A 14,140-nucleotide genomic window follows, 5' to 3' on the forward strand; every position below is an offset into this window, starting at 1 on the left:
ATAACGATAATAATAATCCTCGGCTCTTGAAAGATGAGCCAGAATCCTCAAAAAAAAACCTTGGCAGAAGCTACCTACAGTAAAAAAAAAAAACTGTTGGCAGTGAATGTGTTAACACATTCACTGCCAGCCGTTTTTTTTTTACTTTAGGTAGCTTCTGCCAGAGGGTTTTTTTGAGGATTCTGGCTCATCTTTCAAGACCCGAGGATTCTTTTCTGCTAAGATTTTGTGAACACAAAATATCTCAAAAGAACTAATAGAATGTGTGCTTTCTCTGTCTAAAAGAGTTAGTTTGTAGAGTTAGTAGTTATGTAGGCATTAGCACTTGAATACAGCATGGTTTCAGCGTCTGAAAATTTAAGCTGAGATAAATAGCTTTTTGTGAAATTCGATAGAACAGTCACTTTAACCATTCATTTTTGGCATCAGTAAGATGTCAGACATCTAAACAATAGTTTTGAACAGTAATTTCCTCCATAACAGCAGGAAACACCCCTCTCCTTCAAACTCCTCCCTCCGTGTGTGTTCTTCTTGGCTGCAGCGGGCGTGTCACAAGCTCGTTTCTGCTGCTGCTTTGCTGCTGCTCCTGTCTGCTGGCGGCCGCTGGGCAAGTCTGGATTTTTATTTATTTTTTTGACGGTGGGACGTGGATCTAACCCTTTTACATCTCCTATAAAAATATGGGAGCTATTGAATGTGTATAACCTATTTTACCGCCCCAATAAGTGGCGACAGTGCTCTCCAGACGAGAGAAAGCCAAGCAAAAACAGCAGCGTGAGGAAGCCATTCTCATGAAAATGGATTGGCGAAAACGCTTTCGCTTTTGCGCAGGGAGCTGGCGGTGGGGCATTCCAAAAATAGATTCTGGGTGCAACACACTTTGAAACACCAGCAGAAAGCCCAGAATCGCACGCAGCTTCATTCCAGCTGAGCTCACAACCGAAAACCCAGAAACGAACGAGCCCCATCCAGACTCGCCCAAAGAGCGGCCGCCAGCAGCCAGGCAGCACAGACAGCAGAAACTCGCTTGTGACACACCCGCTGCAGAGCCACGGAGGGAGGAGGAGAACACACACGGAGGGAGGAGTTTGAAGGAGAGGGGGGTGGGGGTGGTGTTATGGAGGAAATTACTGTTCAGAACTATTGTTTAGATGTCTGATGTGTTACTGATGCCAAAAATAAATGGTTAAAGTGACTGTTCTATCGAATTTCACAAAAAGGCATTTATCTCAACTTTCCTTTTCAGATGCTGAAACCATGCTGTATTCAACTGCTAATGCCTACATAACTACTAACTCTACAAACTAACTCTTTTAGAGAGAGAAAGCACACATTCTATTAGTTCTTTTGAGATATTTTGTGTTCACAAATTCCTAGCAGAAAATAATCCTCGGCTCTTGAAAGATGAGCCAGAATCCTCAAAAAAAAACCTTGGCAGAAGCTACCTACAGTAAAAAAAAAACTGTTGGCAGTGAATGTGTTAACATACTAGTGATACTAGCTGATTTAAGCACACTGTAGATTTTGTTATGAATGGTTGACTTTTGATGTGAAAAATGAAAGAAATTGGATTTTTGTGATTCCCCCCCCCCCCACATACATTGTTAAATGGGTGCAAACTATGACCAGGGATGTGATCTAAAATGGTTAAAAAGTCATTGTTAATTTCAGTTAAAGTTAAAAGTCAGAATTCAGAGATTAATCAGTGACAAGAATTGTGACTTGAATGCATTTTTTTATTTGATCTTTTTTCCACATGATCCACAATCTGCCAAATGCAAAAATCCAGTAAATGTAAATCCACTACAGTTAATGTATTCTTGTTTAGAAATATATTATGTATTATTTATTAGAAATATATATTACAAAGATGCATGAGCATATTTTTTTTTATATATATATATTTTTCAATTTTAACAATATATATGAACAAAAATGAACAAGCTCAGACACAGTAACGGAAAAAACAACAACATTTTCAACAATGATTTTCCACCATTGTAACTTGTCTGTGAGTGATGGACGATCGCGTGACCTTCTGACGAGCTTGCTGGAACAGTTGTCTGAACTGAGCTGGAAGGTCTTCATTTCCATGCAGGTAAACCAGGGGGTTGAGGGCGCTGTTCAGACACACAAGTCCACGACTTATCTGTTTAGCAATGTAGGCTCTGTTATTATCAGGGCACACTCCCTGGTTGATCAAAATTCTCTCCCTGAGGCTGAGGTTCCTCGATACATGATACGGAATGTAACAAACAGAGAAGAGTATGATCAAAATGAACAACAACTTCAAGCATCTCTGTTTCAGTACCTTATCAATTGTGTTTCTGCGGCAGAGAATGACAATAACATTTCCATAGCAGCCCAGTGTGATGAGGAAAGGGATGCAAAATCCAGTGATGGTCCATCCAAGGCTGTAGTTCAGGTAATCCTCAACGTAGAACTTAGAGGTGCTATCGTAACATTTCTGTTTGTTTCCATATGTCTTGGTGAAGAACATGTCTGGGAGGATTTGAATGCTCACCAAGACCCAAACCATTATCGTGATAACCACAGAGTGGGTGATGGTTATTCTTCCCATCACTCTCATTGGGTGGACAATGGCCAGGTACCTGTACACACTGATACAGGTGAGGAACCCAATGCTGCCATATAGATTCATGTTGAAGAAGAATCTTGTTATCTTGCAGAACACATCTCCAAAGATCCATTCATTTAGCAATAAATGATACACGACCAGAAACGGCAGCGTGAGCAAATACAAAATATCTGTGATTCCAAGATTGAGAACAAAAATGTTGATGATCTTAACTTTGTTCCAGTTCTGGAGCAACGACTTCAATCCTAAACCATTAGCTATCAGGCCTACGATGAATACTAAGATGTAAACAGCAGGCAGGAACTTCTGTGGAAAGTCCAACTTAAGTGGTTCACAAGACTGTTCATCATTCTGTCTTCTGAAAAGCAAAGCACAAATCCGTTGTAGGGAAGTTGTAGCTTCCACTTATTTTGTGCTGGATTATTTAAATAGGAACTAGCTAGATGACCGATGAGAACCACGGAGATGTCCTTCAAGCTTTATTGGAGGAACACAGGCGTAAGGTAGCAGATCAAGTACGTGGCAGTCGAACAACAGGGAATCGGGGACAGTAGAGAGTGAAACATCACTTATTTTATATCTTGGCATGTATCACTTATGACATCATCGATGACCTCACAGTTGCAGTGACATCATTGATGACCTCACAGCTGCAGCAACATCATCAATGGCCTGACAGTGGAGTGACACCGATTACGGTGGTCAAGTCCATGACATCAATCAGATCCTTAGGTCGCGGGCTCGCATCCGGCCCGTGGGTGTTTCCGATGTGCATGGTCTGGTAAAAACACTTAAAACGGATATCTCATTATTGATGAATCAGCAGGGCATTGCAGCAATTTTTCCATCACACACCCCCCACACATCAGTTCCTAGCTAAACACGGAAACACCACATTACCTGTAATTACCTGGATTACCTGGATCGCTACAATATTATTGATTGAAATTGGGTTGAAATGTGATAGTAGCTACTACTAGCTGATTTAAGCACACTGTAGATTTTGTTATGAATGGTTGACTTTTGATGTGAAAAATGAAAGAAATTGGATTTTTGTGATTCCCCCCCCCCCACATACATTGTTAAATGGGTGCAAACTATGACCAGGGATGTGATCTAAAATGGTTAAAAAGTCATTGTTAATTTCAGTTAAAGTTTAAAGTCAGAATTCAGAGATTAATCAGTGACAAGAATTGTGACTTGAATGCATTTTTTTATTTGAGCTTTTTTCCACATGATCCACAATCTGCCAAATGCAAAAATCCAGTACGGTAAATGTAAATCCACTACAGTTAATGTATTCTTGTTTAGAAATATATTATGTATTATTTATTAGAAATATATATTACAAAGATGCATGAGCATATTTTTTTTTATATATATATATTTTAACAATATATATGAACAAAAATGAACAAGCTCAGACACAGTAACGGAAAAAACAACAACAAACAAACAAAAAACATACATATATCAGCAGTTATCATAATGTGGTCCTACTATCCATATAAGGTGCTTATATACTTGTAAGAGATGTTGCGCATGGGGTCCCACGCAAGGCGTCCAACAGAAACCAGCCAGGCAAGTCACCCACCGCCCCTAACCTCATCGAGGTAGGCCAGAAACGGCTCCCAAATAGTTAGAAACTTTTTAAGTGAATTGGTTCTCAAGGATCTGAGCCTCTCCATCCTTATAACAGAGATCATGTCCGTCAACCACAGTTGGAAAGAAGGTGAAGAGGGGGACTTCCATTCTTTCAGAATTAGTTTTTTGGCAACAGTTGGCCCATGTGTCAGAGACTGTTGCACAGCTGTGGGGAAGTCCAGAGAGGTCTCCGAGCAGCCGAAGATGGCGAGTTCTGCCTCCGACTGAAGGCTAATTTTGTAGGCCTTAGAGTACCAGTCAAATATTTTGGCCCAGAATCCCGTCAGTGAAGGGCAGAACCAGAAGGCATGAGACAGAGTGACACCTCCTCTGACACCTGAACAAAGATGCATGAGCGTATTAAGAGAAGGACTGTCAAAATGTTATTCATTCACAAGTTGCAGTCTGAGTGATTTTCCACCATTGTAACTTGTCTGTGAGTGATGGACGATCGCGTGACCTTCTGACGAGCTTGCTGGAACAGTTGTCTGAACTGAGCTGGAAGGTCTTCATTTCCATGCAGGTAAACCAGGGGGTTGAGGGCGCTGTTCAGACACACAAGTCCACGACTTATCTGTTTAGCAATGTAGGCTCTGTTATTATCAGGGCACACTCCCTGGTTGATCAAAATTCTCTCCCTGAGGCTGAGGTTCCTCGATACATGATACGGAATGTAACAAACAGAGAAGAGTATGATCAAAATGAACAACAACTTCAAGCATCTCTGTTTCAGTACCTTATCAATTGTGTTTCTGCGGCAGAGAATGACAATAACATTTCCATAGCAGCCCAGTGTGATGAGGAAAGGGATGCAAAATCCAGTGATGGTCCATCCAAGGCTGTAGTTCAGGTAATCCTCAACGTAGAACTTAGAGGTGCTATCGTAACATTTCTGTTTGTTTCCATATGTCTTGGTGAAGAACATGTCTGGGAGGATTTGAATGCTCACCAAGACCCAAACCATTATCGTGATAACCACAGAGTGGGTGATGGTTATTCTTCCCATCACTCTCATTGGGTGGACAATGGCCAGGTACCTGTACACACTGATACAGGTGAGGAACCCAATGCTGCCATATAGATTCAGGTTGAAGAAGAATCTTGTTATCTTGCAGAACACATCTCCAAAGATCCATTCATTTAGCAATAAATGATACACGACCAGAAACGGCAGCGTGAGCAAATACAAAATATCTGTGATTCCAAGATTGAGAACAAAAATGTTGATGATCTTAACTTTGTTCCAGTTCTGGAGCAACGACTTCAATCCTAAACCATTAGCTATCAGGCCCACGATGAATACTAAGATGTAAACAGCAGGCAGGAACTTCTGTGGAAAGTCCAACTTAAGTGGTTCACAAGTCGTGTTCATCATTCTGTCTTCTGAAAAGCAAAGCACAAATCCGTTGTAGGGAAGTTGTAGCTTCCACTTATTTTGTGCTGGATTATTTAAATAGGAACTAGAGATGACCGATGAGAACCACGGAGATGTCCTTCAAGCTTTATTGGAGGAACACAGGCGTAAGGTAGCAGATCAAGTACGTGGCAGTCGAACAACAGGGAATCGGCGACAGTAGAGAGTGAAACATCACTTATTTTATATCTTGGCATGTATCACTTATGACATCATCGATGACCTCACAGTTGCAGTGACATCATTGATGACCTCACAGCTGCAGCAACATCATCAATGGCCTGACAGTGGAGTGACACCGATTACGGTGGTCAAGTCCATGACATCAATCAGATCCTTAGGTCGCGGGCTCGCATCCGGCCCGTGGGTGTTTCCGATGTGCATGGTCTCATCAGTCAGTATGATTGATTGATTGATTGATTGATTGATTGATTGATTATGAGAGGGCCTTTTCTACATCCGTCTCTTTCAGTGGATGATGTTGTTTATAGAGATGGAAACTGAATTATGAGCGGTGGAAGAAACACAATGTGACTTCCTGTTTGAAACCCTGCTCTCTCTGTAGGCTATCTTTGTTCACTGATGTGAAAGTCATGTCTCCGTTTTTTCATGTGCCACGCAGAAAAAAGGCATGATTAACATCTGATACATATATCAGATCAAGAAGATGCATCTGGAATGCAAACAAATATTGTTTATCTCATTATGCCAATTACAGTGTAACCCAGGTCCACTTTAGGGACCAGGGTAAGATTTCAGACTGGTGGTCCACTGGGAGCAATCCAGTCCTCCCACCTTCTATCCATGTTGCCATTCCTAATCAATCAATCAATCAATCAATCAATCAATCAATCAATCAATCAATCAATCAATCAATCAATCAATCAATCAATCAAACAATCCATCAATCAATCAATATTCACTGAAATCATAGCAGTGCACACCATCACCCTTTTCCTCTTTCAGAAAGACAGAGGAAATTCATCTTGGCTAAACACTGACAGACAGACACCCAGACACCGCCCACCGCCACTTAGTCAATTTTAACTAAGAAAGATGAAAGATAAGATCACGGTTGCTCAAGAGATATCACAGTTGAGCAAATGGCAAATTAATTCAAAACACACACACACACACACACACACACACACACACACACACACACACACACACACACACACAAACACACACCTCAAGTGCTGCAAACCACTGTCACTGACACACGACTAACTTGTGTCCTCTATAAACACTGCAGAAGCCCGTGACATTTGCAGCTCTGAAACTAAAATACGTATATGGGCACAGCAGAGCAGAGTCAGTTATCAACACAAACAGCTAAACAATCTCTCAACCAGCGATCACACAAGTTGCACAAGGCAACTGGCATCTGGCGATGCAAATTGCAATGGGGTGATTAACGCTAACTTTTGATTCAACCGCGTTGAAAAGAAACACGCTTTTAACATTGTTTCTTATTTTTTCATGCTTGTAAACGTACCTTTTTAGCAGCTGGTCCGAAAAATGAAAGGATGTTTGGCTGCCTTTTTCATCTTTACTTGTTATAGTGAGGTACTGGTGGAAAAAAAAATATTTTGATGCTGAAAAAGCCAGTATGTTTCAGTATAGCTTTTATTAAACTGAGGTTTCCCCTGCGCTGTAGCTAGTTAAAGGATGGGTTTTCCGTGGGGAATATGAATATATATTAAATCTCACGCCCCTAAGGTTTTCGAATCCGTTGAAATTTTTGAAATTGGATATTCACTGCCATGCCTATCAAGCATCTATCACATTATTTCCATGTCGCTCTGACGCAAAACGCGTCAGAGCGACACCCCCCGCCTTGCGGAAGTCGTGCACCTATGAACTACAACTGTTGTTGGCCATGGTCCCGCCTCTAGAGGTCCTCCACGCCCCTTCAGAGGCCTTGACAAAAACAAAAAGGCAGCCATCTTTTTCCACCACTAGCCTACTGTAGCTAGGTTAGCTTCCCATAGTTCCTTGCAAAGAGACCATATCTCGGGAACGGAAGCACTAATAGACACGGGACTGGCGGCATTGGAAAGATCGTCAAATTTTACATCTAGTAGTAGGTGGGTTGAAGTAACGAAATCAACGCTGAGCAATGTACCCGTTTTTACACATTTTTACAGAAAATAGTTACAACATCAGATGCGCGTAACTCCTACGAAAATGCATGAATTTTTTTTTATGAAGACATCTCCCGACATATATACTACCGTTTACATTTGGTGCAATTTGGAGGCAATTTTATTTTCGATTTATTTCTTCTTCTTTGTATCTTTTATTGTCGAAGCCTTCTTCTTCTTCTTCTTTGAGTTTTATGGCGGTTGGCAAACATATATGTGCATTACCGCCACCTACTGGAGTTTGATATCAGCCAAATGCCTGAGGGGTGGGCATGAAAACGAAGGCCACGCGAGCCCAGTGCATTGTGGGAAATGTAGTATTTCGAGTCCCCGCACCCGCACCTCCCCCCCACCACCCCCCCCCCCCCACACACAGAGTGGATTCCGGTTGATATCTCTGTGAGTAAACCACCAATTTCAAAAATTTCAACGGATTCGAAAACCTTAGGGGCGTGAGATTTAATATATATTCATATTCCCCACGGAAAACCCATCCTTTAAGGTGGAATGTTTCCTTTTCCTTCAAGCCACGAGTTGATCCTGTGTGAATCATTCAGCCCACCTTAAATATAGTTAATGAAAGAGAGCACTGTTCAGATACACTGGTTTTCGCTGCTGTGGCGCGCTGTCTCTCCCCCCCCCCCCCCTCTCTCTCTCTCACACACACGCACACACACACACACACACACACACACACAGTCACCATTATGCAATGCCAAATACACACACGACGCACCCGCTCCCGATGATAGCCTTCGGTTAAAAAAAAAGAAAATCTCTATAAACCTCTGGGGGCAGGCTCGTTTCAATGTTTGAATCAACAGAACTCAAGGGGCGGAACAAAATTCCTTTCCGCTCCCTGCAAGCTCTGCCATTGGCTCCAACCGACCGGCTCTGACCATTTATAGATTTCCTTTCAGCTCCCTGCGCTCAAATCCCTCCGTCGCTATGAAACAACAATAACAACTCTAGCTCGTTGCTAGTAGCAAGTAGCAACTTGCTACACACTGAAAATTGTAGGTTTTGACTACACACCAGTCGACTCTCGGTCACGTCCACTCCATTTTGATTGCGTAAAGCGCAGCATGCGAGCCTGCCCCTTACGAGCCTGCCCCTTACGAGCCTGCCCCTTACGAGCCTGCCCCTTACGAGCGCTGTTACACAGCTTTTCACAGAGCTTGCCGACAGTTTCAATGCAAGTCGAAAGTCTGTCTCGACAGATTACACTTAGCTATGGTTAGCTTAACTATTAGCCTTTATGCATGGTGCTTTGCAGTGTTTGTCCTGGTAGGCCACTGTAGCGCAGTGGCTTTGCTGTGTTGTATTTACAAATGTGCTGTGGTTTCGCTCGCCCTCTAGTGGTCAGAAAATGTTGCTTATTAAAGCTTTAATCTGGAGACAGTGTGAAAACATTTGCTAAATCCAGGGTCACTTTTGTGTTACTTTGTCATCTCACCATGACTTCAGTGCTCTGGCTCCCCCTCATGTTATTTTACATTACATTACATTACATTACGTCATTTGGCAGACGCTTTTATCCAAAGCGACTTACAATAACACATTTTTGTCAGCAATAGAGCAATCATCTATGTAACACAGTCTATGATACCTTCAACTTCTGAAGGAATAGTGGTAAAAAATTTAGCTTAGGTTAGTTTAGATTTTTTTTTTTTTTTTTTTAAAGAGAGAAAGAAGTTAGATCAAGAAGGGCCCAGATGGAGCCTGAAAAGGTGTGTTTTTAGTCTTTTCCGAAGGATCGGCAGTGATTCGGCCATCCTGACCGAAGGTGGAAGCTCATTCCACCATTGAGGTGCCAGGGACGAGAAGAGTCGCGTACGGGATGAGCGACTTTTGAGCCCCCGTAGTGGAGGAGGGGCGAGGCGTCCTGCGCTGGTGGAGGAGCGGAGGGAACGGTGAGAGATTTGGAGCCTGACCATAGATTGTAAGTCATCATCATCGGCGGTCACTCGGAACGAGTATGACTGTCCTCCTCTGTTGGGTCGTCTACTTGTGGATCCTCAGATGGCTGTAGAGGCCGATCCGTGATCCACATATTTTGGTGCAGTGTGGGCAGGGGTGAGTGGTGGTGGTTGAGGGCAGGGGTGAGTGGTGGTGGTTGGTGGTGGTGGAGGCTTTCTCTCTCTCCTTGCGGTGCTGTCGCTTTGTCTCTGCGACACGGCGGAGTTCCCTTTCGTGCCGGGCAGCTCCTTCCTGCACGGCTTTCTTCCACGAGTGCCTGTCTAATGCAATGTGCTCCCAGTTGCTTGATGTGATGTTAAAATTTTTCAGACCAGTTTTAATGTTGTCCTTAAACCGTTTCTTTTGCCCGCCAGGGGCTCGCTGACCTTCCTTCAACTGTGAGTAGAGGATCTGTTTTGGGAGACGTGTGTTGGACATGCGGATGACATGACCTGTCCATCGGAGTTGGTGCTGAATTATTGTGGTGGTGATGCTGCTCATGTTAGCTTCCTCTAGAACGCTGATGTTGGTGCGTCTGTCCTCCCAGTTGATCCGCAGAATCTTCCTTAGGGATCTTTGGTGGTGTTGTTCTAGGGCTCTCAGGTGCCTGCTGTAGGTGGTCCATGATTCGGCTCCATACAATAGGGTGGGGAGGACAACGGCCCTGTAGACCAGGAGTTTTGTTTTGGGCTTTAGGTCCCGGTCTTCAAAAACTCTTTTCCTGAGTCTGGCGTACGCTCCACTGGCACAACTCAGTGTCAGATTGTAAGTACCGAGGGGCTGTCTGGTGTACTGCCCTGTAGGCCAGAACCAGTGTTTTGAATTGAATGCGTGCCGAGATGGAAAGCCAGTGAAGGTCCCGGAAGAGGGGAGTGACATGAGAGAATTTGGGTTGGTTGAATACCAGGCGGGCTGCAGCGTTCTGAATGAGCTGAAGCGGTCGGATGGCTACAGCAGGTAGCCCAGCCAGAAGAACATTGCAGTAGTCCAGGCGAGAGATGACAAGTGCCTGGACCAGGAGTTGTGTCGCTTCCCTTGTGAGAAACGGACGGATTTTGCGGATGTTGTACAGGGAGAACCTGCAGGAGCGGGCAGTTGCTGCAATGTAGGCTGAGTTGGACAGCTGATTGTCGAGGATCACTCCAAGGTTCTTAGCTGTTTGATAGGGAAACACGGTAGTGTTGTCAATGGAGATGGAAAGGTCAGTGAGGGGACAGTCTTTCCCGGGGAGGAAGAGTAGCTCTGTTTTCCAAAGATTCAGCTTGAGATGGTCGGCAGACATCCAAGCACCAATGTCTTTGAGGCATGCAGCGATACGTGCCTCGATTTGGGTGTCTGGGGGGGGGAAGAGAGGTAGAGCTGAGTGTCGTCAGCATAGCAGTGGTAAGAGAAGCCATGAGATGAGATCACACGGCCCAGAGATCTGATATAGAGAAGGAATAGCAAGGGGCCCAGGACTGAGCCCTGGGGCACACCTGTGCTAAGAGTACAGGATCTGGATAGGGATCCTCGCCATAGAACCTGGTATGAGTGAGAGATAGGAGGCAAACCAGGAGAGTGCAGATCCTGAGATGCCTAGATCAGAGAGAGTAGAGAGAAGAATCTGGTGATTCACTGTATCAAAAGCTGCAGACAAGTCAAGGAGGACAAGGACAGAGGAGAGGGATGAGGCCTTAGCAGTGTGTAGGGCCTCAGTGACTGAAAGGAGAGCGGTCTCAGTAGAGTGAGAAGCCTTGAAGCCAGATTGTAGAGGATCCAGTAGGTCATTCTGGGAGAGATAGAGAGAAAGTTGTTCGGAAGCAGCCCGTTCAAGGGTTTTGGAAATGAATGAGAGAAGAGAGACAGGGCGGTAGTTCTGGATGGCAGTAGGGTCAAGGGAGGGTTTCTTAAGCAACAATTCCCCCAAGACGGCATCTTTTATTCTGATTCTGGCTATGATGGTGATTGTTACGGCCACCTTTGAAAAGGCTCGCTTGGAGACCAATAACATATAAAGAAGGAATCAAAGAACAAGTTTGCAAAAAAGAGTATTTTTATTTTTCCAACTCAAAATGTAGCTCTCTAGAAAAAACCCAAATAACAAAGGGGTCAGGTGGGACAGCCAAACAGAACAAAAGAGCGGGCACACACTGGCCGACACACGGCCGGCGGACCAGGCACCACCCTAAACTACAAAACATAACAAACTAAACTGTAGAAACAAAGCCACGAAAACTAAACCACCATACCCACCTTTCCCAAAGTAAAGAAAGGATAAATCAAAGAAAGTAAATCAAAGTACCAAAACAAACCAGACACATGCTGCTGCCACCAGCATGTAGAGGTGTTGAGCTGAGAGAGGGAGAGAGAATGACTGAAGCTGCTACTATTTATGAATGAGCTCTATGATTAACAGATGATGAGGATCAGCTGAGTCCAGGCATAAGCAATGCCACTGGAATGGAGAGGAGGATCAGCTGAGCCAGGCATGAGCAGCAGAGTGGGATCAGCTTAGCAACCAGGCCCTAGCAACCAGGGCAGAACAACTAAGTGGAGCAGAGAGAACAATGTTAGGATTGAGAAACATACAATAAGGGGGAGCGCATCACAGTGATGCAACCAGGTCAGCATCAAAGTATCGTAATCATCATAAGTAAAGAATGCACTCTATGGTATTATGGTGTATACAATAGTTACTAATGCATGGATACTGCCATGTAATTGGTCAAAAGTTTTGTTCAAAGTAGAGAACATTTACAAAAGTAAAAGGAGAAAATAACAAAGCTCATCGCTAACTAGCTCCCTGGTTTCCACAAAAGTCAGTGTAGAATCCAATTCCTTTTAAATACACGGTTAGCTTTGAAGAATGGTAATGAAGCCACAATAAAAGAAGTGCGTCTTTGACAGACAGTCAAACCGCCTGCCTGAAACGACCCGTTGTATTAACATCCTATATTCAAAACTCAAGAATGGCGATTGCTCATGGGACTGAAATATACTGAAATACCCTGTAATAATACTAGAAAATTGCATTTTGCAATTTTCTTTGTCTGATTCAGACTCAAAAGATTTGCATTTGCATGAGTGCAAAGCCCAGCAGAACCTGATTTTTATTATTATTATTTTTTACAATGGGCTTTGGAATAAAATATTTCCCTATATTGCATTCTAAATGTATTAAATGCCACAAAATTAGATTGTATATGACATCTCTTTAATGCAATGCATGCCTAATTATCAATGCCTATTATAGTGTTTTATTTATTTAGATTTTCTTTTAAATAAGGTGAGATATAAGCCCTTCCGGGTTTCTTTCCCTCACCTGCACAATCTTGTATGAAGTTGCTTGTTGTATTATCTTTTGTTATTTTTTCTCTGTGGAAATAAAACATAAACAGAAATGCCTGTCGACTGTCAATTGACTGTCGGTGACATTTTATGATGTACCCAGCATGGGAAGAGGGGTAGAGGTAGTTGCTATAAGCTTAGACAAAAACAGACAAGGAAATAATAATAGATTTTGGGGGGAATCTGGGGGATACTATCATAATCCAAATCTACATCCAAATCCACCATAAGTGCTGACTGAAATAAATGCAAATGGGAGGGTAGCTCTGCTCACACTACAAATTTACAAAGTTGCGTACAAAAACGACTACTGTTGCTGTGAAAAACACAAATAGATTGAATATATAATGAGTGGTCTGTTTGAGACAAGTGTACCCATATTAAAACAATATTCTTATCAAGCTCAAAAGTGTCTTGTCTGCATTTTGGCAGCCGACAGCCATCTTGGGCTTGAGAAAATTGCCCTTGCATGGCTAACTAAGACTGTTAATTATACAACTCGATCTCAAAATGCACTGCACTACAGTATAGTACTGTATGGCCAATCTACCCACAGGGAACATGAAAGTTTCATCAGCTTGGGCACGACAGCCTTATATATTTGTAATCATCATTCACATTGTTGCTCATCATGCTAAAATCAGAAGCCTTTTAGCAGTCACATTGTTGGTCATCATGCTAAAATCAGAAGCCTTTTAGCAGTCACATTGTTGCTCATCATGCTAAAATCAGAAGCCTTTAAGCCTTTAGCAGTCACAAATGATTGCAAACATGAATACATTGGCTCACACAGACTGTTCACCATTCCAGGAGGTGCATTGTAATTGGTTGATGATTACCGGTGCTCCCCAAAGTGCAGTCTGTGTGTAAGTAACTGTAGTAACATCTAAAGGCTCCTCCTTCCTCATGCAGTCTGACACTGAGGAAAGACTACCACTCCATCATACCATTGATCAGGAGTGTGCCCGTTATTGCGAGATGCCCTTAGGCCTAATTAAATATTAAACCTTTTATTGGCTCCCACAAAGGTATTTGTAAATACATTTCATG

At 43.1% G+C, this 14,140-nt stretch overlaps 2 pseudogenes across 2 annotated transcripts; both read right to left on the minus strand.

Annotated features, from left to right (window-relative positions):
* Positions 1-1,978: 1,978 nt before the first annotated feature.
* LOC310779576 (P2Y purinoceptor 1 pseudogene) lies at positions 1,979-3,374 on the minus strand (annotated as a pseudogene). The gene is made up of 2 exons: positions 3,277-3,374; positions 1,979-2,957 (listed from the first exon to the last, which is right to left on the minus strand). The product of its transcript is annotated as a P2Y purinoceptor 1 pseudogene (transcript).
* Positions 3,375-4,634: 1,260 nt separating this feature from the next.
* LOC310779577 (P2Y purinoceptor 1 pseudogene) lies at positions 4,635-5,618 on the minus strand (annotated as a pseudogene). The gene has a single exon. The product of its transcript is annotated as a P2Y purinoceptor 1 pseudogene (transcript).
* Positions 5,619-14,140: the final 8,522 nt, after the last annotated feature.

This window comes from Poromitra crassiceps (genome assembly GCF_964638095.1).
Source record: "Poromitra crassiceps genome assembly, chromosome: 7".
NCBI classification, from domain to species: Eukaryota; Metazoa; Chordata; class Actinopteri; order Beryciformes; family Melamphaidae; genus Poromitra; species Poromitra crassiceps.